This window comes from Solanum verrucosum, unplaced genomic scaffold, assembly GCF_900185275.1.
Source record: "Solanum verrucosum unplaced genomic scaffold, falcon-dt-bn FXZP01000524.1, whole genome shotgun sequence".
Lineage (NCBI taxonomy): Eukaryota > Viridiplantae > Streptophyta > Magnoliopsida > Solanales > Solanaceae > Solanum > Solanum verrucosum.
Genome location: NW_026020576.1, coordinates 260,229 through 285,295, shown reverse-complemented (window position 1 = coordinate 285,295; position 25,067 = coordinate 260,229). Strand labels below are relative to the sequence as shown.

Here is a 25,067-nt window from a genome sequence, read left to right as displayed (position 1 = left end):
AACCTAACTTTCGGACCCTACATTTGGGAAAATGTAGGCAAGAGTATGTGTTAGTACAAAATAATATACAAGTATGATAGTCATGCATAAAATATTTAAAGCATGCTAAAATGGACATTTCATTTCATGACATGCAATTGACCAAGTAAAACATGTTATAAGAAGGTTAGAAAATATAAGTCATAAAACAAGGCCAATGCAAGCTAACATCATCTTTCAAATCTTTGAACACATATGAGCTACTCCTTCAGTAACGTTAGTTCACTTTTAATCCTGTTGTGGGGAATTAGCCTTAACCGATATAGAGACCATGTGAGCTATAACATGATCCCCGGTGTCTTCCACACCGAAAAAGGTTGTTCTACTTGCCTAAGGTAGAACCATGAACTTCTAGCTTAAGTGGATCTACTAGATAATCAACCTATGGGGGCACATAACTAAGGGATAAGGAGATTGCTACTAGAAACCTGGCCTCTACTAACGGGAGAGCTTTCATCTATAGAGATTGTTTCTAGAAACCCAGCCTCTACTAACGGGAGAGCTTCCATCTCATATCAACATCCTTTCGGTCCTAAGCATAAATCCCACGGAATAGTATTTTCTTACTTATTCTCATCATCCATGGAAAGGCATGCCATCTAGCCAATCCAAGCTAAATTCATTAGGATAGATCGTACTCTTTGATTCAATTAGGTGAGAATTGCCTTTCAACCTAACTGTAATGACCCTAAAGGTCATTTTTCAAAATTTTCATAAAATGACCATTTTACCCCTCCCGATAGTTGCCCCGAGTCCTAATTGTTGTATTTTTGAAGTTGGTTTGAAGGAAAATTGATGAAAAATTGAGTTTTTAAGAGTTAAAGTTTGGTTAAAAGTGCTATTTCGAATTGGGTCAGAAGGTTGATGTTGCATTCTCGATTGAGAAATCAAGTGGTTGCTACTATGAACGCTTGAGTTAAGCATTGATTATAAGGAAAGTTATAGTGGTGGATCGAGTGAATCGATCATGTCTTGTTTCTAGGACAAGGTACGACCCTTGGGTGGTCATGATTATATTGGGAACTAATGACTTCATGATGAGTCAAAAGAAATGGGCAACAATAAGCCATGGATGAAGAAAGTTTTAACAAGTATACTCGTGTAAAGGCAATTAAGGATTTTAGCGAGAAGGTACGATTAAAAAGGAATCGGGTTGGTTTCGTCAAGATGTGGGTTGGCAAGGTAAGAGATGATTGGTTGTATCAACTTTTTTGCCATTGGAAGGACTTTTTGCATGGTTTGAGTTGTAGCAATTAAGTACTTGTGATTGTAGAAGAGTTTGATGAAGTTTTATTTGAGAAGTTTGACTTAAGGTAAAAGGTAATATGCGGTGGATGTTTGGCCAAGAAACTATAATGATAAATGATTTACGGGAAGAACAAGAGTCTTGCGCGATGGATATAAGTTAAGAGATGTGAAGGAATAAGACATCAAGTGTAGATCCTTAGTTTGAAGTTGAGGATTGTGTAAATTTCTGCTTTTATGTTAGATATGACAATGCAAGGTGGACTGGTTCAGCACAAATGTATGATGTGTTATCAGCTACTTTCTGAACACTTGGTATTGGTGTTGGTGGTAAACGTTGATGTATGAGGAATTCAGCAGTTTTTGAATTGGTTTGAATTGTTCAGCTTATGGTAGGTGGCTTACGAGTGTCCAACCGGAAGGACTTATAGCTCTACATGGTTATTGAGGATTTTAAACTGGGTTGATAACTCTATTTATGGAATTATCCAGACTGTTGTAACGCGTTGCATAGATCCTTGATGGTAAATAGAGGTTGTGTGCTCATAGTATATGGAATTATTGAAGTGACCAAGAACTGCTTCAAGTTTCAGCATGAGATATATGATGGTTTGAATAATAGTTGAAGCTGGGTAAGTAAAGGATTGCGTGTAATCGATATTGGTCGTGATTCAATAGTTCTATCTCAATGAAAAGGTACTATGACATTTAGAACTTGGATTATTAGCGATTGGGTGAGACCCATATCGATCGTGGAATGCTTCAATGGAAGGAGGAAGGACCATAATTTAAATTTTTGGAAGCAACGATGTGTTTCTAAGAATGACTGGATACTAGTGGCCGTCTGAGGGTAAAGTAACTGGCCGGTGTGACTATGATGTTCTGGTAGTATTGATATTGTTGGCTTTAATGGATTATTGTAAAGAGTATGAGAAAATGGATAAATTGAGTATGTTTATGATTGTTATGAGGCCGGACTGGCTGATTGTGAAGTCAGACGAATGGGAAGGTGTGTTATGGACATCGTGGAAGGGATATCTTGGGTTGTTCAATTTCAGTTTTGTATATTCTTATATGACCACCTACCTCATTTCAGACATGGTTTTGGATTATGATTCTCTGTCTATGTTCAGACGTGTTTTTACTTTTGTGGATGGATGCCTAGTGGTGAATCAGATGGACCGATTCATGCTCTCTTGGCAGAATAGAATATTTGTGTGGGTGGGTCGATTCAGAGATAGTGGGTTCGATGTGGTATTGGGGTGGTGGAAGGTTTTCGGAAGTTCTACAAGTGTCATTTTGCTTTTGGAAAGGTATAGAGAGGCTACTGTATGTGGCTACAGTTTTTGGCTATTTTGGTATTTATCTTGCCCTTGTATGCATGGTTCAACTAGGTGTGGTTCGATGCTTAGGTGGCCCGTGGGCCTAGTTCTTCCGTTGCTGGAGTTGTCTACAATTACGGATCCTACTTCAGTTTTTTGTGGCATCCTTAGAGGTTTTATATGCTTGGGTGGGTCGATCATCAGTTGAATACTTGATCATTTTTATCTGTGGGTTAGATAAGCGTGATTATTCCAAGATGGGTGCTCGATGGATATGCATCAGATTAGTATGACTCAGACTTGTGGAAATGTGGTAATGAGAATGGGATTTTTTCTAGAGTCAGTGATGGTTCGTGTGTTGTGAGAGCTTGGTGACTGATTTAGGTTCATCCTTGATTTTTCTGTGGTTATTGATTTCGAAATTTCTCTCGTGGTTACATGATTAGGGGTTTGTCATGGTAAATATGTTGTGGTTTTGAGATCTTAGATTCAGATTCAGTCTTTGAGTTAGTCGGTGGTTTGAAATAACCCTTTGAGGGTTAAGTTGTCAAAATTGATTTGGGAATCCTTTTTAAGGATTTTTGGGATAAGGTTTAAGAACGGGTTCGTTTGGAGTATTATTGAGTTCAGAAATTTCACCTCGGGGTTGATAGCGTCGAGTATTTTTGCCTTCTTCTACTTTATGTTCGAGGACGAACATGATTTTTAGTGGTGAATAATGTAATGACCCTAAAGGTCATTTTTGGAAATTTTCATAAAATGACCGTTTTACCCCTCCCGATAGTTGCCCCGAGTCCTAATTGTTGTATTTTCGAAGTTGGTTTGAAGGAAAATTGATGAAAAGTTGAGTTTTTAAGAGTTAAAGTTTGGTTAAAAGAGCTATTTCGAGTCATTTGGAGTTTCGAGACTCGAATCGGATTTCCGTCGATTCCAGCAGTTTTAGAATGTCGAAACGGGTCTATGAGAATTTACGGAGTCGAATTTGGAGTTAAAACGAAAATTTGAGGTCTTAAGTTGGAAAAATTGTGAAATTTTGATCAAGAGTTGACTTTGGTCAACAAACGAGGTTCCGGTGCTCGAAATGGAATTCCGAGGGCACCGTTGGATTCAGGGGGTGATTCTAAGTCTAGAATGAGTCTTGGTTGAATTTTTAGAGTCCCCGAGTGCGTTTCGAGTTTTTGAGCCTAAAGTTAGTTTCTTGACGCCTTATCGGATACCGGGTCAAGGAGACCTCGAATTCAAATTCCGAAGATTTCATTGAGTCCGAAATGTCATTTTCAAGCTAGTAGCATATTTGGTTTGTGTTCGGGAAGTGCCAAATGAGTTTTGGGTGAGCTTTTAAGTTTCTTGGATGCTTTGACACTATTTCAGCAAATTGTGGCAACTAAAGGGTTGATTACTAGTTTTAAAGTTCGAAAAATTATTCCGAAGGTTCTGAAACTTTGAGCATGAATTATAGGACTTATCTGCAAATTTTGGTGCATTTTCGCTAAACCGAGATTGGACTTTTATCGCAAATAAGAAATAATTGTTTACCGAGTAGAAATGATATTTGACTGGGCAAACGAGCATGAAATTGAGCTCCGATTGAACGAGCAGGTCCGTATCATTATTTAAGACATTTACAAAAAAGAATCGGGTCATTTCACTATCGTATGAGGAAATTACGGTCTTTTTAGTGAAAGATTAACTGCTGTTTTTCTGGTGCATAACAGCCATGTACTGTTATAAAAATCTCAGACTGTGTTCATTTGGTATTTTAAGCATATCGGGAGTTCTAGATATCGGAATGGAGTGATTCTTACGGATTTCTTCTTGAATTAATATGAGGGTTAGTATTAAATATTCAATTCGACATTTTCTCATAATTTCTTTATCTGGTTTTTTTCCTATCTGTAAATCTCTTGGGAAAAATTGGGGTTTTATCGATTTGGACTCCCTTTTTGATGAAAAAGGTATATTTACGATCCTTATGTTATGGGTAAACTGATTTTAACATAAAATTATTGATTCATCGATTATTTTCATCATATTAACCGCGTACAATTTGGACTTTTCCGGTAAAGTTAAAGTTTGATAAATTGAGAATTTCAAGGTCGATCTTAACTCCGTTTTTGATAAAAATTTCATATTTGAACTTATCTAAGCATGGGTAAGATGTTTTTCAAGAGATATTTCATTTTCGAGTCGGGGTTTCGGATCCGAATATTTTAGGCTTCTTCAAGAACGTGAATTTTCCTTCAAATTGAGTTTGTGAATTGATTTCAACTCCGTTTTCAAATTGGTTTTCACCATTAGCTTCCAAATACTTTAAGGATCATTTTACATCAAAAAATTCCAGATTTGGGTATAGTTTTTCGGTATGAGACTTTTGGACCGTTTTGTCCTTTTTCCCTAAATTTCTTGATTTTGGTGTCATTGGACTCGAATTGTGATTGTGAATAATTGTTTGAATAGATTATCGCGATCTGGATTATATTCGGAAAGGAAAGGCTCAAGTCAAGTAACTTTTGGAGTTCGTTTTAATGCAAATGGCTTCCAAACTTTGTAAAACTCTTAGACTATGCATGACTACTTTCCTAATTGTGTTGGGGAGTAATGGGGATTGAGGATGAGTTTTATTTGTTGATTGAAATTGTTGTAAATGAAAGATGGGGAATAAAACGAGCTAAATATGTTATATGTGACTTGAAATTGTTGAATAAGTCATGTGATAACTGATATTGAGGAGATAGAAGAGCATGAGTAGGCTATGATTGATTCAGATATTGTGATTGAGACAGGTGATGTGTAATGCTATGATGTGGTCGTGATATGGTTGTGATTGAGACAGGTGATGTGTACTACTATGATGTGGTTGTGATATGGTTGTGATTGAGACAGATGATGTGTAATGCTATGATGTGATCGTGATATGATTGTGATTGATGACTTGTGCATATTCATTATTCATCCCATGTGTGAACTATCTGTTGCATGAGTTCTGAGACATTGATATGAGGATGGGTGGATATGAGACACAGTTGAGACTAGCTCCGGCTAGAGATATATGAGATGGACTAGCTCCGGCTAGCGATTTGGATTCCGATGGGATCTGGTTCCGGCGGTGATGCATGGTCCATGTGTGGCCCCCATGGGTTCTGATTTGAGTATTCAGCGCGGATTGATTACGTCAACAGATGTGTATCGTAGGACAGACATGCATCACGACTACATGACATCATTATTGCATTTTGCATCGCATTTGCCTTATCTTTGTCTGTGATGTGTGGATTGTATCGGTTTACCCTTCTTATGTGGAATTTGATCTACTTGCTCTTATTTGTTGATCTGAGGTTGATGAGGATATACTGTTGGTTCTGACTGTTGAATATGATCTGTTTAGTATAGGTTGGTTGGTTTGCTGTTAGATTGAAGTTTCGGTGGTTCGGTTGGGATTGAAATGAGTTGTTTGTAGCTGCTAGTTTTGCTTAGTTTAGAGTTACTTGCGAGTACCTGTCGTTTTCGGTACTCACCCTTGCTTCTACACAATTGTGTAGGTTGACAGCTCTCTCAGATTCGGCTTAGTATTTTCTTTAGCAGATTAAGCTTCGGGACATACTCGAGAGGTAGCGGTTCATTCCAGACGTCCCCTATTCGAATTCTGTATTTAGAGGTTTGTACATGTGACAACCAAATTCTGGGTAGTGTTGAGTCTTAATTAAAGTTTTCCGCTTATTTATTATCTTTTATTCTCGTATTTATACTTCTCTTTCGTTGTGGTTGGGTTAGGCTGACGTGTCCAGTGGGAAATGGACACGTTCCATCACATCCGAATTTGGGGTGTGACACTAACAATCCTTTCTATGTGAGGAAACATTTTACATCTAGTATGTGTTTACGATAATATCCTTTCACAACACAACATGAAACATCATCATTGGCACTTTACTTTTAAAGCACCCTAAAAACATTTACATAGATTTCATAAGATCATGCTTAAACTCATACTTTTCCCTTTCAAGGTTCAATGCTTGCTTTCAATCACCACATCTAGAATTCAAGGATTAGATAGGGATTTTATCATAAATTCACATGATTCTATCACTTCATACTTTAATTCATAAAACTCCTCTTTCATAATCAGCAACCCACCTCATATGATCACAATTTGGAAAACATGGGGGTTTACAAGGGTTCATAGGGGAAAACATCATAAAAGCATTGTAAATCATCAATTAATGCATATTAAAACATAACTCAATCAATTGAAGAAAACCCTAGCTAATTGGGGAATTTTACCGTTTGAAATAGAGGAATTTGGGAACTCCATGGATGGAAGGAATTCATGGAGGAAAACTATCATACCTCAAGTCCAAATGCTAGCCTTTAATGGAGGAATTGGAACCTTAGCTTGAAACCCTAGATGAATCCTTCTTCTTCTTCTTCTTCTTCAAGTTCTAGAGAGAGAATTATTTGAGAGGAGGTTTTGATCTTCTTTTGTGATTTTGGAAGAATGACGTAAATGGGTCTAATTTGGGGGCCGTAAAAAGACTTATATAGGGGGTCCTAAACATAGGTAAACCAACATAGTATAGGAACTAATTAATTAGGAAAAGACCAAACTACCCCTAAAAATAACTGATAACTGACCATCCACGAACCCAGTAGACGGACCGTGGTCAGACCTACGGTCTGTCCTTGTGGACCGTCATTGGTTCAACAGAGACTTGGATTTTGGGCTTCTAACCACGGGCCCTGACCACAGATCGTGACCTACGGCCTGTAGGTCTGACTGTAGTTCTTGGCCTCAAACCACTAGGCAGGGTGGCCAACCCACGGACCCACCTACGGTCCGTGGTTCAACCCACGGGCCGTGGTTGGCCTCCGTGGCTGGCACCTGCAACTTCTAAAAGTCTTGTTCATTTCCCTTTTTCGAATATGGGGTGTTACAATGATATTTGACCTCAACCTAATTGGATTACTATATTTCAACTTTGACCGCTCTAATCCCAATTAAGGATGCAGTTTGAGCAACATCAGCAAAATCTGTTAATAAAGTCAAAAAGCTCATTAAATAGTTGGGTTTTTTCTTAATAAAATGTGTATATCTTTCTTGAATTAAATAATTTCAATAGATTGTTAGCAAACATTACATAAACAGGTATTGAAATTAAATTTAAAAACAATACAATAAGTCAATAGTTGAAAAATAATATTAGCAAATATTACTAAAATAAGTATTGACATATAAAAATTCAAAAATAAATTTATCTGTAATGTCTTGTAAGTTATAGTTAATATATATTGTAAGTTGTATGTCTTAAATATATTGAATGTATATTTGTGAATATCATATATATAAATTTATATATGGTTTCTTGATTTGGTTCTGAGATGGTGGTACAGTCAGATTCGATACAATTTTTATTGGCTTTGTCTTTGTGACTTCGTCTAGCTAGCCGTGGTTCTAAGCCCGTTAAGAAGAAAAAGGGCGTCTATACCCAATTAGAACTGCTAGACACATGGGCTCAATAACAATATGTATTAAATCTTGACAGATCACTTGCTCGGGTAAAAGGATAGATCATTCCATACAATCATCAAACTATATAAAAATTTATATATACTTCGATTCAGATTTATTCTTTGAGTTCGGATGCTAAACTATATTGAAGATGACCGCTCAGATTACCGACAGTCTTCAGAGATCCTGTATCTTGGTATCAGAGCCTAGGAACTTTCATGGTAAATATGAGATTGATGTGAAGTATACGACATAGATATACTCTTTTGAACATGGATCTAGGAGAAGTGAGTACTAAAAGTACTAGATTGGAAGAGATAGATATACCTCAGAACCTTGATTTGTTAAACAAATGGACTATTCCAAAAATTGATATTAAAACCATTTATGATTATGGTTGGTTTGATAAAATATCTCATAAACAGTTAATAAAAATTACTGAGCAATCTTTGGCTTTAAATTCGTCTGAACAGACTATTCGTTTATTAAATAAACGAGATATTGAGTTATATAAAAAACAGTATAATTTCTTGCATATTGGCATGATTCAAATTGTTTTTAAACCTTTAACTCTTAAAGGGTTACCTGAGACATTTTTAGCTGCCCTTCGTGATGCTAGAAATTTAAATTTTCGACAATCTTTGATGCGTTCGATTGAATCCACTGTGGTATATGGTCCAGTATATTTTAATGCTCAGCCTAATTTGCAGTTATCTTTAACTGATGCTAATATTCTTGATGCTTTAACTTTAAATGTTAAAACGCATGATTATAATTATGCACCTGGATCTGAATTGATATGTTTATCTTATAGAATTTATTTTAAATTGCTATCAACATTAAACCCAAGATGTAAGTTATATGATAAATCTGATCAAACTATTTTAGTAGAAACTAATTTTGTTAAATCTACGGTCACTACTAGAAGACCTATAAAATGAGAAGAGATTAATTTTTCAACTACTTGGACTTTGGATTATGTTATATCCCCAAGTCAAATTACAAATGCTGTCACTAATTCTGAGTATTCTCATATTACACAAAATCCTGATGGTAGGATTTGCATGCAGTTTAATGATATTCCTTATAGTAGACATTTTTTTCTGATAGAAGATTGCCTGCTATTCGTCATATTTCCAGTGTATGATCCGGCTCGTAATCGTGTTGCTTATTTACATACCATACCTTCTATTATATCTACTGATCAAAATAAACTTGTTTATAATATAAAAATTGACCCTCGTTTGAATATTGTTCATGCTAATGATAATTCTTCTGATATTTCTGACAAGGATATTCCTTCTGTATCCGAAATGGATTTTGTTCTTATTAAAACTTAATGATGATTGTACACCAAATAGACTTCAGTCCAGGTTCACTGGCAAGAAAGTAAATTCAGAATGAATTTTCAAGTGATAAATGGAACTAGTTTAAAATATGGTTTTTTGACACTTATAGTGCTAATGATTTGAATAATATTTCTCAAGAATTTTATGAAACTTGTGCTCTACATAATCAAATTATGTATTTTGTACCCTGGTTTGTAACCACTTATTTACCTTTATTCATCAACGTTCTTGAACGATCTTATAAAAATGGATCTAGTAATATTATTAAGGTTGTTTATCCACCTCAGCCATCTTTAATTTTACCAAATAAAACAGGTATCAGCTTTAATGCCTTTCAAAAATTTGTTGAGGAGAATGTTGTGGCAGTCAACATTAATGAAATAAATAATTTAATTTGTCAAAATAATTATTTGGGACTTTATGTCAAAGTTTTGGGTGAACATATTAGTTCTCTTGATAAAAAAATTGGATAAATTAACTGCTTTGATAATTCAAATAAAAAATAATTTAAAGACTTCTGATACGGCTTCTACTTCTAAAGGTAATTCAGAAGCTCTATTATTTCTACTCATGTGCAAAGGCCACCGAGATTTTAAATTTATATCGTTACATGATTTCGAAGAACTTCTTGAGAAAAAGTTGCCTGAATTTGGTGCAAAACCTATTGATTTGTCAAACAATTTTGCTGATGAAATGGAAAAAAACTTTTGATTTTAAAAATTATGTTTCCTTAGAATTTAATAAATTTAATGTTTATCCCAAAAAGAATAGTAATACTAAGTATGCCCATAAACCTAGCATGCATACCTATTATTATTCCAGACCAACTCCTCAAGATGTGTTAATAGAGGAATGAGACTGGAATCTAATACCTCTTATAGTGGGTCTGAAATTTATTAATGGAATCTTGATGGTTTGACTGATATTCTTGATCATAGAATGTTTATGTATGCAACTATTTGTAAAAGTGTTAAAAATACAGATAGAAATATTTATAGAATGATTATTGCAGGTTTTATTGGCCAACTCAGAGGTTGGTGGGATAATTATATGGGTATTGAGCAAAACGCAGTGGTGACAAATGCTATTGCTGATAACGAAGGTGTTGATAACTTGGGCATGACTCTAGTGAAAAATAGAGAAGACGTTGTTTATAGTTTAATCTTAACCATTTTAGAACATTTCAATGGTAGATTTACCAATTAGTATGAGATTGTTCGTACCCTGTTAAATGGTCTACGCTGTAGAACCTTAGGAGAATTTAGATGGTATAAAGATACTTTTATGATTAAGGTAATGGAATTGTCTAAGAATAGTTATGAACATTGGAAAGCTAAGTTTATAGATGGCCTACCCCATTTGTTTGCCGAAAGAGTTAGAAAAACTCTGAGGAATGATCGTGGTGAAATTCTTTATATGGATTATACTTATGGTAAGTTGATAGGAGTTTGCACTCAAGAAGGTATAAATTTGTGCAATGAATTGAAGTTATCTAGACAACTTAAAATGGATAAGCTTAAACAAAGATCTCAGCTAGGAGACTTTTGTACCCAGTTCGGTTTACCTGATACTTCTGCTAATAGTAAGAAGAAGAAACATAGAGATTCTAGATACTCCAATCCTAATAAACCTTATAGGAAAAAGAGGTCTAGATATAGATCTAAGGAAGAATGTGACGCTAGAAAAGCCTTTCGTAAGTCTAATAGATTTACCAATAATAGGTCCAAGCGAGATCTCGCTAAAATCAAGTGCTATAAATGTGAAAATTTCGGTCATATAGCACCGAATTGTAAGCTTGAAAAGTTGAAATCCCTAGAACTTGATGAAGAGGTTCATGATAAGGTTTATAGTTTCTTATACACTTCTAGTTTTGAGTCTGATTACGATTCTGATTCAGGTTCTGAAGAAGGAGTTGATTTGCTTGATGTATCTGATAGTAATCAGGATGATAAAATTAATGTTTGCAATTCTTGTCATGCTGATATTTGCTCTTGTGAAAATGATGAATTTTATAAATTGTAATCTCAATTTCAAGATTTGAATATAAATATTATTGCTTCTGATAATGTGATAGAACTTTTAAAAGAGGTCACTGATAATAATGTTCGAGGAAAAATTATTCATTTGGCTGCAAATAATGCTAGTTTAAATTCTTCAAAAAATTCAAAAAATAAAAGAATGATTTTGAATTTGAATATGTTGCACCTTATTCATTGTTTTAAATTAATAACAGGCTTAATAAACAAACTACTCCTACAAGAGATTCTTCCTTTGATGATTTGAAAAATGAAATTGAAAATTTGAAAAATGAGATTAAATCTCTTAAACAAAATCAAATGATTTGTGATCATAGACTTACTCAGATGGAAACTGTTAATAACAAAGGTAAAAACATTGTTAAAGAAATACTCTTGCAAAACCTTTTAATCTTGATCATAGACAAGGTATGATCTGAGGAATGGTGCAAATTGTTACTGCTCATAAATGGTATGTTAAATGCACCTATTGATTGATAATAGTTTTTCAATAACTGATATTGCTCTGATTGATAGTGGAACCGATGTTAGTTGTATTCAAGAAGGTTTTGTACCTACTAAATATTTTGAAAAAACAACTCATATGGTCAAATCTGCTTATGGACAGACTTTAGATATAAAGTATAAATTGCCTAATACTCGCATTTGCCAAAATAAAATTTGCGTTCCGCATTTCTTTTTCTTGGTTAAAATTCAGTTATACCATCCAATTATACATGGAACCCCTTTTATAATTGTTATTTATCCTTTCACTAGCATTTATAAATGCTAAAGGTCTTACTGCTACTTATGAAGACAGAGATATAAGTTATACTTTTATCACTAACCCTATTTTCTCGTGATAATGCTTTTATTAATATGAAACAAAGGCATGTTGACTCTTTGCAACTAGAGTTGTTTAGCATAAATATATTGATACTTTGAAATTCACCAAAGTAAGGAAAAAATGAAATGAATTTCTGAACAAATTACAGTTGATATTTGTGCCAATCATCCTAGTGCCTTTTGGAATCGAAAAAAACATATCGTTACTCTTCCAAATGAAGATGATTTCTCTGAGAATGATATTCCTACTAAATCTCGTCCTTGTCAGATGAACATCAAATTGGTAGAATTCTGCAAAAAGGAAATTGATAATTTGTTACAAAAGGGTTTGATAAAACCTTCAAAATCACCTTGGACTTGTACTGCATTTTATGTTAACAATGCTGCTCAAAGGGAACGAGGTGTCCCTAGATTGGTTATCAATTATAAACCTTTAAATAAATATTTAAATGGATTAGGTATCCTATTCCAAACAAAAGAGATTTATTGTGTAGATTATATGATGCCAATATATTTTCAAAATTTGATTTAAAATCAGGATATTGGCAGATCCAAATATTTAAAGAGCATGCTTATAGAACAACTTTTAATGTCCCATTTGGACAATATGAATGGAATGTTATGTCATTCGATTTAAAAAATGCTCCATCTGAGTTTCAGAAAATCATGAATGATATTTTCAACCCATGTTTAGATTTTATCATTGCTTATATTGATGATATTTTGGTATCCTAAAAAATGTTTGAAATGCATATTAAGAATCTTGATATCTTCAAGAAAATTGTTATACAAAATGGTTTGGTCATTTCTATACTAAAAATCAGTTTGTTCCAAACTGATGTTCGATTTCTAGGACTTCATATTTGTCAAGGGAAAGTTACCCCGATTCAAAGATCAATCGACTTTGCATCAAAATTTCCTAATGTTATCATTGATAGGACTCAATTGCAAATTTTTTTAGGGATTTTAAATTACATATCCCTTTTTTTATAATAATTTATCTCGTGATTTGGGCTCTTTATATGACAAGCTGAAAAAGGATCATAAATCTCACGCCCCGAGCCTACACCCTGGACGTGGCCGGCACTCGAAGACCATTGTTGGCCCCCAAGTGAACCCTTGGCCTGACTTACCTAACTCAACGGCAACCTTAACTCAAAAGAATAACTCCATGCAATGAAAGGTCATAAAATAACCTAACTGAATAAAATTTGGCCAAAAAGGCAACTCGAGTCTCAAAATAGAATATTTACATATACACAGATGAGTGACTCAACAATAACTGACTGACTGTCTATGAATCCTCTATAATACTGAGATGAATGTTGGGACAGACCCCACAACATCCTAATAAAACAAAACTAGGAAAAACGAAATAACAGAGTCCTCCGGAATACAAGGAGGCTCACCATTGACTCTGGAGTGCTCAGCTGGATCAACTGTGTGTTGGATGCTGATCCTGGGTACCTGCGTCTGCATCATAATAAGATGCAGGCCAACTGGCATCAGTACATGAAATGTACGAGTATGCGAGTTGGACAGCTAAACAACAACTTAAGCTTGAAAGGGATACAAAAGAGAACTTACCTTGACTCTATTCAACTCATGAGTAACTGAACTCAATTTAAAGCAATAAGACATATGCAATACATAAAGCTTGTAAAACTATTTAAAACATAACGTCAAAAATCATATTTATAATATCATAAAAATACCATACTTCCTCTCAAAGTCTACTTGTGCAATGCATGAATGAAGTCACATACCCCCATCCATACTAAGCAGAACCCCTGGAGGAAGCATGCAATTTCTACTATGGGAGTTTCTCTAATCGACAGCTATCACTATAAGCCTAAGTGGGGATACAACGTCTTGCCCACGCTGCCAGAACTGTCCTACACTTTGCCGTCATATGGAACGCTTTAACTTAGTGGATCCACTAGCTTAACTTTACGTGATCATCTAAAAAGTTTGACCCGTTAAATCCCATGTTGGCTACATGGTTCCTATGGAGAGTTGAGTTAAAATGAACTCGTGTCCCCAATTCGGTGCTCAAGACTACTCCCAAAAATATACTTTAGCTCATATGTTTTAAAAACAAATTTCTTTCTCTGGTTTGAATTAATTGTTCAAACTACCCTCTTAAAAGAGGTAATTGCTCTTGAAAACTCTTTCTAAAAAGAACATATCAAAGCCATATTTTAATATGATCATTGATGACTCGGGAAGTCATACTGCAGAAACATTGATGGTATATCTAGAGACCATACTGTTTAAACATTGATGACATACTCGATTGTCATACTAATCATGTTTTAGAAACTCTTTCGCAAAACTCATCTTTTTCTTAAAAGAGATAGTACTCAAACTGTTCAAAACTCTTTTGGAAATCTCAGTTTCCTCTCATCATAAATGTGAAAACATTTATAAACTGCTTTGGGAATACTTATGTCACGACCCGAGCCTACACCCTGGACGTGGCCGGCACTCGAAGACCACTGCTGGTCCCCAAGCGAACCCTCATCCTGGCTGACTACAAGCGGAAAACTGATTCAAGCATACAAAGCTTAGAAACTGAAATAAAAGTTCGTAAAACTTAAATACAAACTTTAAGTCCAAAGAAAACTCTATATAATAAAATATATACAACTCGCCATAAAAAGGCAACTTTAGTCTTTAAAACATTTAATAAAATAAATGATACAGACTTCTCAACTATACTGACTATCTATGAAGCCTCTAATTGATAAAGATGGAAGTCGGGACAAGACCCACGACATCCTAACAACTGATATAACTGAAAGGTAAATGAAATCCTCCGAAAGCAAGGAGGCTCACCATAGCTAACTCGAACTCTTGGATGTATCAACGAAGCTCCTGTTGATGATCCTTAATACATGTGTCTGCATCATGAGAAGATGCAGGCCAAATGGCTCAGTACGTGGAATGTACGAGCATGTAAGGGGAATTCTAAAACATAAACATAAGCTTGAAACTTGATAAAAAGGAAACATATTTGCCTCTTTTCAAACTTACTCAACTCAAGGAATACTCCAAACTACTCAAACTTACTCAACTCAGAAGTACTCAAGGATAAGATACTAAACTCAGAAATTAGATACTCAACTCAAGGATATGATATTCGACTCAAAGATATGATATTCGACTCTGGATGCTCAACTCTGGATACTCAACTTTGAATACTCAACTCAATATGACTGAACTCATTTCAATATAAAGCAATTTAAAACAAGTGCAATATAAAGAAACAAACTGTTTAAAAACATGCTCTGAAATCTGTGTGTATGCAAGGATACAACATAACTCTGAAATGTATATAAAAATACAATAAACTGATGTATATAAAAATACAATAACTTCTGTGGGAGTTTCTCTAACCGACAACCATCACATAAGAGCTATCGTGATGATACAGCGATCTACCTCACGCTGCCAGCGCATCCTATACCCGGCCAAAGGTATAGAACCTAAACTACTAATGGATCCACTAGTCTATGTGAAAAAGGTTCATCTAAAAAGTATGACCTTTTTCTACCCATGATGGCTACATGGTTTATGGGGCTGTGAGTTTTCTGAACTCTCCCCCATATCGGTGCTCAATACTACTCCCAAAATATACTAGCTCTTATGTTTTAAAAACATACTTTTTTTCTGCTGATTTGAGATAATTGCTCAAAAACTTAGCTCAAAGGCTATCTTGGAAATCTCAGTTTCCCTGCTTGCTTCATTTAGAAAGCTATTACTCTTTTCTGAAAACTAGCCCAAAAGCCCTTTGGAAATCTCAGTTTCCGTTCTTATTTAAATGTGAAAACATTTATAAAGTCTTTGGGAATACTTAGTCCCCATATACTTTTGAAGAAAAGGACTTCAAACTTTACTCTTTACTCTTTACTTTTTACTGAACTCAAAACTTAAGTCTTTAAACAAAGTTAAAATGTTTGTAAAAGACTTCTTAAAATATGGTTCATACCGAATTATGGACATGAACTACTAAATGCAAGGTTTTCAATAACCATAGATAGAACTCAAATACTTGGAACTCAAGAACTTCAATGATACTACTAATTTCAAGAATGCTCAACTCAGAGGGTTCATGCGGAATTATGAGCATGAACGACTCAACTCAAGGACTTAAAGATACTTCTCTTCTCAAGACTGCTCGACTTATAGGATTCATGCGGAATTATGAGCATGAACAATTCAACTCAAAGACTTTATGGGTAATATGTAATAGTCCCATGCTTAGAAATATAATCTCAAAGGGGATTAGGAACTCAATACTCAAGTCTTAGAACTTGAAGATACTACTCCTCTCAAAGATACTCAACTTCTGGAGTTCATGCGGAATTTATGTGCATGAACGACTTGACTCGTAGGTCTACATAACATTATGAAACTCATGTATGTGACTCTTCTCATTCTCTGACTTACTTCCTCAAAACTTAGTTCAAATCGATAGTTGATCTCAAAGGATTCACAATTGAACTCAAAGGCTTCCTTGAACTCTACTCTTAACTCTCTCTTGAATTTGAATTATGAATTATGAATTATCAATTCAAGAGTTATGATTCATGATATGAAGGATCTCAATAACAATATAGCTATTCGATAATTAGGAATATAACTTTTAAAAGAAACGTGAATTCAAGAACTCAAAATCAACTTATCTCAAGAAAACTCAAATCTAGGGAAAGTTTCCTAGATTACTCTTTTACTGATCTGAAAGTAGATGTAGGGTGTGAGGACGAACTAGTCCAACAATATGATAGCCTTACATACCTAGAAGAACAAGATTCTTGAAGAATCTTGAAGAATCTTTAAGAATCTTGAAGAATCTTGAAGAAGAACTTGATTAGAAGCCTTGAAACCCTAGCTTGAAGGTAAACAATCAAGAAGACCTTTCTTGAGATTCTCGAGTTAGTTTCTTAAAATCTCTATAGCCAAAAATTATGATTTTCATGAGTGAAGATGAAAATCTTATTGTTTTGAGCTTTTTATTAGTCAAGAAATTCGTTGATGGTTTTCTTGGAGGTAAAAAGACAAAAACCGATTATTTTCAATATTTTCCCGTCGGCTAATTCGTAACAGCACTGTATAGGTTACTAAAATAGTCATAACTTTTTACTCAGATATTGGATTGACGTGAAATTGGTGGGGTTGGAAAGTAGATTCAATTACCTTTAATTGGATAGGTTATGGATCACGTAACTCTTAATATTCTAAGAGATATGGTCGTTTAAAGTTGACCTAAGCAGAATCTTACTTCAAAACTTAATAAACTTCAAGAACACTTATCAAGAACTTAAATCCATAAATTTCAAGAACGAAATTACACTGAATAAATCATGATTGGCGTGTGGGTGAAAGAACCCAACACTATGGAAGCTTACATACCTCTTAGGGATTAAACCCATGGCGAAAATCCGCAACAAGATGCAAGAATCTCGATGAATGCTTTCATCCTTTCTCTTTTCTCCTCTTTTCTCTTCTTCTTGAACTCTCAACTAAAACCCTAGGTGTATTTTAGAATTATAAAACTGAACCTAATCAGATTAGACCCCTAAAATATTACTAAAAACGAATTAAATCTGATTGGGTAAGGAAAAGACCAAAATACCCCTTTCTATTTTCGGCTAACCTTCCTTAACTGGTCAGCCTATCTTCAAAAGGACATATCTCACTCATCCGACCTCGAAACTTAGCAAACTCAGCGGCGTTGGAAAGATAATTCAAAGATCTTCGCTACGGTATCTTCTACTACACCTAAATCATCCTGAGCTAGGAGTTATGGTCGTTTGAAGTCAACCCAAAACTCATACTTAGCTTAACTTGTAAAATTTCAGATTTTGCTATTTCCAATTTAATTCTTTTTGAAACTCAAGGTGCTACATCTAGTGACCTTAACACTTAAGAAATTTTAAATTCCTTGGTAAAATCTCACTCACTACGAAGAACAGTTCGAGTGTTAGTTCGAAAATTTTCTGGGGTGTTACAACTTAGTTCCCTAATAACTTTTGAGAAATGAACTTGACTCTATACTCTTTACTTAACTTGATACTCTATACTCTTTACTTAACTTGAAAGTTGAGCCTAAAAATGAAGTTAAAACGTTCAATAAAGACTCTTGAAAAACTTTAAAGACTTGCTTTGACTTACTTCTTAACTTCTAAGCTTGACTCTAACTTCACTTGACTTGGATCCTATCTTCCCTCGAATTGGATTATGGATTCAAGGTTTATGATCACATGTTTATGGATGAGTTCGGAATGTCTAGATGTACCTTAGACTGTTGAAAACAACTATAAAACATAGGTACATTACCAAGGAATATGTATGAAAAAGTGGGGAATGAAAGGGAAGGATTGGCGTCTTTGGCGCTCTGAGAGGCGCGGGGCGCCAACCTTTAAACTTCAAAGGGGCCTGCTGGGCGCTCTGCAAGGCGTGCCGGCCCAAGAGGGAAACTTCAGAACCCCTGTTGGGGCGTGCTGGCTGGCGCGACGCCCCAGCCTTTTCCCCCAAAAATCCGACATTTCTCCTTTGTTTTTCCAACTCTAAACCTTCTTAAATTCAAAGGTTCCAGCCCCAAACACTTAGAATCATAAAACCCCTTAATATACAATAGATTCAACTCAAAATCACAACCGAAAACATGCACCAAACCAACTAGAAACTTCAACAACACAACCACAACTTCAACAAACACAACCACAAACTTCAACAAACACAACCAATCTTTTCCTGAAATTAAAACAAGTTGGCGTGTGGGGGAATGAACCAACCAACACTATGATCTCACATACCTTAATAGGGATCACCCCCGACGAAAACCACGACGATCTCTACGAACCTTGCGTCTTCTTCTCTTTCTCCTCTTCTCTCTCAAAGCCCTAACCCTCACTTTTTAAAAGGAAAAACTGATTTAAAATCAATCTAGACCCTTAATATAACCAAAAGAAATGGTTAGGGAAAGGACCAAAATACCCTTACAAATTCGGATGAACTTCCCTACCAACAACCCAACTTCCAAAGGGCATAACTCACTCATACGAAGTCGGAATTGAGCAAACTCGGCGGCGTTAGAAAGATCACTCCAAGAGCTTTCCAAACATAACTGGAAATACACCTAAATCATCCTGAGCTAGGAGTTATGACTATCTGAAGTTGACCAAAAACTCATTTTTTTTCCATACTTGGGTAAATTTCCAGATTTTTAATTCTTTCCAAAAATGACTATTTCCAATTCTAAGCTTCTTCATAGCTATTTCAAATTGCCAGATGTTACAATAAATCACCTAGGACTAATAGTCACACCACTCTGGTAAAGAATATTAAACTTCGTATTCAATCTTTACCATTCTTAACTCTTGCTAACCCTGCTTGGCAAAAAATTATTGAGACAGATACATCTAATATTGGTTATGCTGGGATATTAAAAAAAATTAAACCCAACGATAAAAATAAATATTTGATCAGATTTCATTCTGGGAAATGGAGCGAGACCCAGAAGAAATATGCTACGATGGCTCATGAAATGTTTACCATCGTTAAATGCGTGTTAAAATTTCAGGATGATTTATATAATCAAAAGTTTTTAATAAAAACTGATGCTCAATCTGTTAAGTATATGTTTAACAAGGATTTTAAACATGATGCATCAAAATTAATATTTGCTAGGTGGCAGGTCCAGTTAGCTCCTTTTGATTTTGAGATCCAATATAAAAAAAGGAAGTGATAACTCTCTTCCGGATTTTCTATCTAGGGAATATTTAAATTCATAATGAGTTTTTATACAACCTTCATTGATGAGAAAACTTTAGTTACTATTTTAAAAATAATTCCTCTTAATAAAGATTTGCAGGAATTAATTTTATGTGAAATTATCAACTATATTATTAGAGAACATTTCTCTATACATGATTATGAAGAAATTATCGATATCGATGAGGTAATTATTACAATGATTATTATGATACATCCGAATAAAGCAAAGTGTTATGTTTGCTGGATGGACCCTTCTTGGGTAACCAAGGGCAAAGGTAGGGGAAATAATATAAGAGGAAGGGGAAGATCATCCCAAGGATCATCATATGGATCCTCTTCTAACACCCCAGTTATACAAATGGGAAGAAGGAATTTGATAAACTCAAGAATCTCCCAAAATGAAGCGTTATCTTCTGCACATTCTTCAGTACATCTGGAAGATATTCTAGAAGACAACCCGTTATATGCACAGCTACTGGCTTATTTGTCACAAAAGAAAAATGAAATTTTTGCATCAATAGCCAAAGAAGACAATGTTGATATCAAGTCTTATAAAAAGGTATCAAAAAGGGAAATGATATTTGTTTTAGAAAACCCTGAAATACAAAGAAAAGAAGAACCCTGGAAGATATTCTAGCAATACCTAATAAATGGGTTATATTTTCCGAGCGAGTCATACAAAACCCGATCATATTACAAAATCATTCTGATAACACCGGTAGTGTTGAATTTCAACACTTTTCAGACTACAATACAAGTGAGAATGTTTATAACTTCTCAAAAATGATAATTAAACAGATTATATCTGTTGAAGATTGGAGTATCTCCACCATGAAAGAAAGGCAGATCAGCCTAAACAAAATCGCTATGAGTTTCACATACTGGACTATATTCAGGCCTTTGATAAAGTTCTCTATTATAATAACGAAAGGCATAAACATACGTGGTTTATGAAAATATGTGCAAAGATATTTGCAGGACCAATTCCTAATTGGTTTTTAAATTGGTGGTCAAACCACGACCCAACTATAAAAAATTTGTCGGATCCCTTTCTCAAATTATATAAAGAATATGTTAAAGTTTCACCAGACCTTAATGAGTTATACAATACAGATCATATATGTTATCGAGAGAAAATAGACCAGATTTACTTCTTCATTGAATTTTCCATCCCTTGGATTCATAAATGGACCCCGAAAGTGTGATTCACCGAGGAACAAATTCCTTGCTTATACAGAACTTTTTATAATAATTTTTGGGATAAATTAATGAAAAAGGATCTCAAAATAAAAACGTTATATGGCAAGTACTGTTGGTTCTTATTGCCAAAAGGATCCACAATTATGGTATTACTCCCCAAAAAAAAGTAATTGTTGATAGCTTAGTCAGGCATATTGCCAGGAAAATCTCTGTTCAAGATGGACATAAAGAAGAAATGATCAACATCTATCTAGAAGAAGTCAAGAGAAGTCTGCTTCTCTAAATCACTCAATACGAGAAATCAGACACTTCTATGAGAAGTGAAACAAGCGAAGACACTATCGATGATATCCAAGAAGCTCAACTTGTTGAAGCAACTACGTCAAAAGATACTTTGAAAAAGGCGGAGGATTTCCTCCGAAAATTAAAGAAAAGAGACAAACTGTAAGGACATCTCTATAGTAAAAAGCCATCATCAACAGTAGATACATTATTGATCAACAGTAGATACAATGTTTGGGGACAGATGGGACCCAACAATACTGTACAAAGATTCTAATAAATAGGGTTGTTTTTTATTTCATTAGGCAACAACTTAGAAACCCTTTTCTCTTTACTTTTCTCTCTCCAATTGTAAAGCTCTCAATTTGTAAAGTTTGAGTTCATCGGATACTGATCAAAAGTAAATAAACTTGTATAGTTCTCTCATAGGCCTTGGAGTCGGCCATCATTATAAGGTATTATTTTATTTCTGATTACATCTTTTAGTATTTCTCCGATCTGAGCCGTGACTATATCTGGCTAAAGATTCACATCTATGTCGGATAACTAACTTCGCTTTTATATCTACTATGAAAGATCTAGACTTTATTGAAATATATCGATCATCTTCAATCTAGTTTAGCATTTGAACTCAAAGAATAAATTCGAATTGAAATATATACAAATTTTTATATAGTTTGATGATTGTATGAAATGATCTATCATTTTACCTGAGAAAGGGGTCTGTCAAGATTTAATACATATTGTTATTGAGCCCATGTGTCTAGCAGTTCTAATCGGGTATATGCGCCCTTTTTATCCTTAACAGGCTTAGAACCACATCTGGCTAGAAGAAGTCACAAAGATAAAGCCAATAACAATAGTATCGAATCTGACTATACCACCAACTCAGAACCAAATCAAGAAACCATATATAAATTTATTTATATCTTGATAAAGTTTAGATCTTTCATGGTAGATATAAAAGTGAAGTTAGTTATCCGACATAGATATGAATCTTTAGCCGAACATAGTCATGGCTCAAATCGAAGAAATACTAAAAGATGAATCAGAAATAAAATAATACCTTATAACAATGGCCGACTCCAAGGCCTATGAGAGAACTATACAAGTTTATTTACTTCCAGTCAGTATCCGGCGAACTCAAACTTTACAAATTGAGAGCTTTACAATTGGAGAGAGAAAAGTAAAGAGAGAAGGGTTTCTAAGCTGATGCCTAATGAAATAAAAACCAACCCTATTTATAGAAAGAAAAAAAAACATTTAGAATCTTTGTACAGTATTGTTGGGTCCCATCTGTCCCCTAAACAGTGTATCTACTATTGATGATGACTTTTTATTGTAGAGATGTCCTTACAGTTTGTCTTTTTCCTTTAATTTTCGAAGGAAATCCTCTGCCTTTTTTAGAGTATCTTCTGATGTAGCTGCTTTAACAGGTTGAGCTTCTTGGATATCATCGGTATCGTTTTCGCTTGTTTCACTTCTCATAGAAGTGTCCGATTTCTAGTATTGAGTGATATTGCGAAGCAGACTTCTTTTGACTTCTTCTAGATAGTTGTTGATCATTGCTTCTTTATCTCCATCTTGAATGGAGATTTTCTTGGCAATATGCCTGACTGAGCTATCATAAATTACTCATTTTTAGGGAGTAATACCATATTCGTGGATCCTTTTTGCAAAAAGATCCAACAGTTCTTGCCCATATAACGTTTTTGTTTTAGGATCCTTTTTCATCAATTTATCCCAAATATTATTATAAAAAGTTCTGTATAAGCAAGGAATTTGTTCCTCGGTGAATCCCACTTTCGGGGTCTATTTTTGAATCCAAGAGATGAAAAATTCAATGAAGAAGTAAGTCTAGTCTATTTTCTCCAGATAACATATATGGTCTGTATTGTATTACTCATTAAGGTCTGGTGAAATTTTAACCCATTCTTTATATAATTTGAGAAATGGATCCAGCAAAATTTTTATAGCTGGGTCGTGGTATGACCACCAATTTAAAAACCAATTAGGAATTGATCCTGCAAATATCTTTGCACATATTTTCATAAACCATGTATGTTTATGTCTTTCGTTATTATAATAGAGGACTTTATCAAAGGCATGAATATAGTCCAAGTATGTCAAACTCATAGCAATTTTGTTTAGGCTGATCTGTCTTTCTTTCATGGTGGAGATACCCCAATCTTCAACAAATATAATCTATTTAATTATCATTTTCAAAAAGTTATAAACATTCTCACTTGTATTGTAGCCTGAAAAGTGTTGAAATTCAACGCTACCAATGCTTATCAGAATGGTTTCGTAATATGATCGGGTTTTGTAGGACTGTATTTCAGGGTTTTCTAAAATAAAAATCATTTCCCTTTTTGTTACCTTTTCATAAGACTTGATATCATCATTGTATTCTTTGGTTATTGATGCAAAAGTATCATTTTGCTTTTGTGACAGATAAGTATGTAGTTGTGCATATAACGGGTTGTCTTTTGGAATATCTTCCAGATGTACTAAAAAATGTGCTAAAGATAACGCTTCATTTTGGGAAATTCTTGAGTTTATCAAACTCCTTCTTTCCATTTGTATAACTAGGGTGTTAGAAGAGGATCCATATGATGATCCTGGGGATGATCTTCCTCTTTCTCTTATATTATTTCCCCTACCTCTGCCCTTGGTTACTCAATGAGGGTTCATCCTGCAAACATAATACTTTGCTTTATTCGAATGTATCATAATAATAACTGTAATAATTATCATCATCGATATCGACTATTTCTTCATAATCATGTATAGAGAAATCTTCTCTAATAATATCGTTGATAATTTCACATAAAATCCTGCAAATCTTCATTAAGAGGAATTATTTTTAAAATAGTAACTAAAGTTTTCCCATCAAAGAAGATTGTATAAAAACTCATTATGAATTTAAATATTCCCTAGATAGAAAATCCGGAAGAGAGTTATCACTTTCCTTTTTATATTGGATCTCAAAATCAAAAGGAGCTAACTGGCCTGCCACTTAGAAAATATCAATTTTGATGCATCATGTTTAAAATCCTTGTTAAACATATACTTAATAGATTGAGCATCTATTTTAATTAAAAACTTTTGATTATATAAATCATCCTGAAACTTTAACACGTATTTAACGATGGTTAACATTTCATGAGCCACCGTAGCATATTTCTTCTGGCCTCGCTCCATTTCCCAGAATGAAATCTGATCAAATATTCATTTTTATCATTGCGATTAATTTGTTTTAAGATCCCACCATAATCAATATTAGACGCATCTGTCTCAATAGTTTTTTGCCAAGTAGGGTTAGCAAGAGTTAAGCATGGTAAAAATTGAACACGAAGTTTAATATCCTTTACCAGAGTGGTATAACTATCAGTCCAAGGTGATTTATGATCCTTTTTTCATCGTGTCGTATAAAGGGCCAAATCACGAGATAAATTTTTATAAAAAAAGGGATATGTAA

The 25,067-nt window shown here is 34.5% G+C and overlaps 1 protein-coding gene and 1 pseudogene across 1 annotated transcript in view; both read left to right on the top strand.

Moving 5' to 3' along the window:
- Nucleotides 1–1,107: 1,107 nt before the first annotated feature.
- On the top strand, nt 1,108–24,921 carry LOC125811261 (uncharacterized; annotated as a pseudogene).
- LOC125811266 (PHD finger protein ALFIN-LIKE 4-like) overlaps nt 2,056–25,067 on the top strand; it is a 141,897-nt gene continuing 118,885 nt past the window's right edge. Inside the window, exon 1 of the mRNA XM_049490771.1 lies at nt 2,056–2,060. The gene's annotated coding sequence lies outside the window, so the exon portion shown is untranslated. The remainder of the gene's footprint in view (nt 2,061–25,067) is intronic.